The sequence below is a fragment of the Vicugna pacos genome, chromosome 30, assembly GCF_048564905.1.
Source record: "Vicugna pacos chromosome 30, VicPac4, whole genome shotgun sequence".
Taxonomy (NCBI): domain Eukaryota; kingdom Metazoa; phylum Chordata; class Mammalia; order Artiodactyla; family Camelidae; genus Vicugna; species Vicugna pacos.
The window spans coordinates 24561896-24566424 of record NC_133016.1 but is presented as its reverse complement, the minus strand read 5'-3'; the positions used below and the strand labels follow the sequence as shown (position 1 = coordinate 24566424).

Sequence of the window (4529 nt, the reverse complement as noted above, 5' to 3'; positions counted from 1 at the left end):
TTAACACTTCATGAAATAATATATTTTTTAATTAGAAATTTGAGTTTGACACAAGGAGGCCAATAAAGGCTTAGCATTGCCTTTTACATGTTTTCTTCTTAAGACTTGGGTGTGAGAGGAATTCATTCAATCACTATTTTGATAAAGATTTAATGGAAGCTAATTTTGTGCTGAGCACCAAGCCAGGTACTGAGTATACAATTCAAGACAGACAGTCTTCATCCTCATGGTTTAGAGTTAAATGGAAGAGCTGGATACTAATCAATTTATAATACAAGTAAATAATTACAATCATCATAATGTTATGAAGCAAAAAAAAAAAAGATGTCAGAATTGAAGTGGTTTACCTGGATCTTAAAAAAAGGAATCTGCAAGGATTTGCCCTGTTTTTCCCTCCAGCAATGCACAGGATAGGGAAAACTTAAACCCAAAGGACATACATCACTGGACTAGTCATTAGCACACTTGCTCTAGAGCACAAATAATTTCTTAGGCTTTACCTATGGCTTAAATGAAATGAACTTTAATATTATCTCTCCCTTTTTTCTGATTATATTCACAAAACAATATTTTGATTAGCAACTTGGAATTCCCGGTACCTTTACACTGGGAAGGAAATACTCTGGACAGGACGCACAAATACGTTAGCCACTGGAAAATACATTCCATGTGAGAAGGTAATCTGAGGGTGCAGGAAATCTAGCTTTATTGAGAGAGAATTGACATAGAGTATATATAATTTTAAGATATAGGATGTGATGATTTGATATGTGTATATTGCAGAATGATTATCACAATAAGCTTAGTTAACATCTCCATCACCTCATGTGATTACCGTTTTTATAGTGATAACACTGAAGATCTACTCTCTCAGCAGTTTTCAAGTATATAGTACAGTATTGTTAACTGTAGTCTCCATGCCATACATTATATCCCTGGATTTATTCATCAAAGGACAGAATTTTGTACATTTTGACCAACATTTCCCCACTCCTTACACCTCCTACCCTCCTATTAATCTCATTCTTGCTCCCATTTCTATGCATTTGGATTTTTTAGATTCCACATATAAGTATGATTATACAGTATTAGTCTGTCTCTGTTTCACTTAGTATAATGCCCTTAAGGTCCATTAACTTTGTCATACAAAAGGCAGAATTTTCTTCATTTTTATAACTGAATAACATTCCATTGCATATATGCACCACATCTTTTTCATCCATCATCTGTTGATGGACATTTATATTGTTTCTATACCTTGGCTACTGTGAATAATGTTACAGTGAACATGGGGGTACACGTATCTGAGATAGTGATCTTACTTCCTTTAGACATAGACCCAGAAGTGAGATTGCTGGATCCCATCATAACTTTATTTTGAATTTTTTTTAGGAAACTTTATATTGTTTTCTGAAGGAGTCAGCCTGTGCTAGGGTGGGCCGGCGCTGGGCTGTGTGGTGAAGCTGGGTGCCCACTTCCCTCATCCTCTGACCAGGAGGACATCTGTTTCTGCACTGGGCTGCTGGGCTTGGAGGACGGATGGTGGGGGTAGCCTATCTTTCCTGCCCTCAGAGCATCACTGCACCTTTTCATATTTCTGGCTTGACCCAGGTGCTGTAATCCATCACCTATATTCATAGTTCTTAGGAAGGTATTCTCATGCACAGAACGTTGTTCAAATTGGTGTTTTTGTTTTATTTTTAACATGAAGGTTGGGTGTGGTGGTGGTTAATGCCTTTTCCCTATATTTGTCATTTTTCTTTCTTTCTTCCATTAGAAGTGAACTATGCTGAGTAACCCGCTACCCTTTCTCTACCTTCACATTAGTTCTTCCCCGGGAGAAGTAGTGATTTAATTTGATAGGAGTTTGGATGAGAAACTGGGCATGTTGCTCACTCCTTCCTACTAACCTTTTTCTTTCTCAAGGAAGCATCCACTGATTTCACCTCTGCTTGTCTAACTAGTCATAAAAAGTCATTTCTATGTTAGTAATAATTTCAGTGTAGCTTCTCAAGAAAGTAAACATGAACTTTGTCATTAGGTATCTTCCCATATGATAAAGAGTATACTGACATTAATTTCTAAGTTACTCATCAAAAACAAGCAAAAGTATCTTTTAAAAAACACTTGAGGTTGGCATATAGCTCCTAGGGATCTATAACCAATTAGTTTGAGTAATGTTTAATCCTAAAAATGCTTTAAAAAAATAATAGTGAGTAATACTAATAAAATAAATAATTTATTGTAAAACTGAGGGCTCTTTTTTCCTACAACTTTTTGGTATTCTGTTAAACTCAGACATTCAAGAGATTTGAAATTCGTATGTAAATAATTAAACACAGTTGTATCTCAATTAAAAGGGCAATACTATTAAATTTTAAACACTTCAATTTATGTCAAAGAGTGTTCTGCCTACGTTTTTCCTCTAGGAGTTTTATAGTATCTGGTCTTACACTTACATCTTTAATCCATTTTGAGTTTATTTTTGCATATGGTTTTAGAGAATGTTCCAGGTTCAGTGTCTGCCATGTAGCTGTCGAGTTTTCCCAGCGCTACTTGTTGAAGACACTCTTTCCTCCACTGTGTATCCTTGCATCTTTGTCGTGAGTTTATTTCTGGGCTTTCTATCCAGTTCCACTGATCTGTGTGTCTGTTTTCTGTGATAGTACCATGCCGCTTATTACTCGGCCATAAAAAAGAATGAAATGATCCATTTGCAGCAACATGCATGGACATAGAGATTATCACACAGAGTGAAGTCTGACAGAGAAACACAAATATCGTATGATATCACTTATGTGTGGAAACTTAAAAAATGATAAAAATGAGTTTATTTACATAGACTCACATAGAAAACAAATCTGTGGCTACCAAAGGTGAAAGGATGTATAAACTAGGAGTTTGGAATTAACAGATACTCACTACTATATGTAAAATAGATAAACAACAAAGACCTACACTATAGCACAGGGAACTATATTCAATATCTTGTAATAAGCTACAATGGAAAAGAGTCTAAAAAGTATATATATATATATATATAAAAAACTGAATCACTTTGCTGTGCCCCAGAAACTAACACTGCAATGTAAATCAACTATACTTCAATCAGAAAATAAATAAAATGCTAAACACTTAATATTTTCACATTTTGTTAAATGCAAATTTATACATATTGACCTAGCCAAACTATTAATCAAAGATGAAGCTATATTTTTTTTCAGGTTTCATCTTTTTAATCAACTCCATGAAAGACATCCTAAACACTACATGAAACATAACAGGATATTTTTTTCTTCCAGTATCAAAAACTGACGTACAAATATTTTTAAGAAACTTCTATATAATGAAGGCAGATATCTGGAGTAAAAAGTACCCCTAAGTAATTATGTTCTTCATTTCTTAGTTACAGTGGTAAATTGCTTTCTAATGACAACTGAAAACACTGCATACAGGTTTTTTACATGCTCCTAGATGCACATTATCTTCAAAAAAAATCAGTCTGGCCAAACAGTTTTGATAATTCTGAGAGCCTGAATTAAAACAACTGGTAAAAAGAAAATATTACCCAGACACTACAGATGTCTCAGAATTTGTCTTTAAACAGGAAATTTTTAGAAAAAAACATGGAGCTTTCTGAAAAGTCTTTAACAAGCTAGCTTGAGAGCTCAATTAAAAAAAAAAAAAAGCTTGATGTACTTAAAAAAAACCCAGATGTTTCAGTGCAGCTCCAATTATCTTTATAAACACAGCCATTAGGAAGGAAGGTCCTGGATCAGAAGTTTTATTCCTTGTGCATCTACATTAGGCGTGTATGCCTCATTTCAGTTGTTGTAATTGTCCCTGTAATTTCCTCCTAAGTAGCGGTCATAACCACCCTGGCTTCTGCCGCCATAGTCTCTGGACCTTCCATATCCATATCCGTATCCATATCCTCCAGGTCGACTGTCATACCTGCCACCTCCATAGCCCTGGTCTCCACCACCTCTAGGGTAGCCACGACCACACCCATAGGACCCAAAGGTACCCCCTCCTCTTGTTCCTCAGGCTGACTTGCCTGCGTGGTCCACATGGATCTGGCGACCATCCAGAGACTCTCCATTCATGGCTCTCATGGCATCTGAGGCATGCTCTGGATTGGCAAAGGTGACGAAGCCAAAACCCCGGGATCGCTGAGTCTCCTGGTCCTTGACAATGACCACCTCAGAAATAGGCCCAAAGCTGCTGAAGTGGTCTTCCAGAGCCTGCTCGTCAGTGTTGAAATTGAGCCCTCCCACGAAGAGCTTCCCTTCTTCAGAGGATATGGCAGTAAATGTGAGACCTGGAAATTAAGAAGTAAGAAGTCAGGAGAAACAGCTACCGCCAAAGAGCCGAGAGACTGACAGGTGAAGCTATATTTTGAAAAAGAAGCTAGAGGTGAATTCTTGCCATATGTTTATTTTGCTCTTTAGATACAGAGAGGCCTCCTTTTAAACATTTTCTGTTGTCCCTCACGTATGTTCATTCAGCTATAGTTATCTCACCCACAC

The 4529-nt window shown here is 36.7% G+C and overlaps 1 pseudogene; it reads right to left on the bottom strand.

The window, feature by feature from the left end:
• Positions 1 to 3694: 3694 nt before the first annotated feature.
• Positions 3695 to 4328, bottom strand: LOC102538152 (RNA-binding protein 3-like; annotated as a pseudogene).
• Positions 4329 to 4529: the final 201 nt, after the last annotated feature.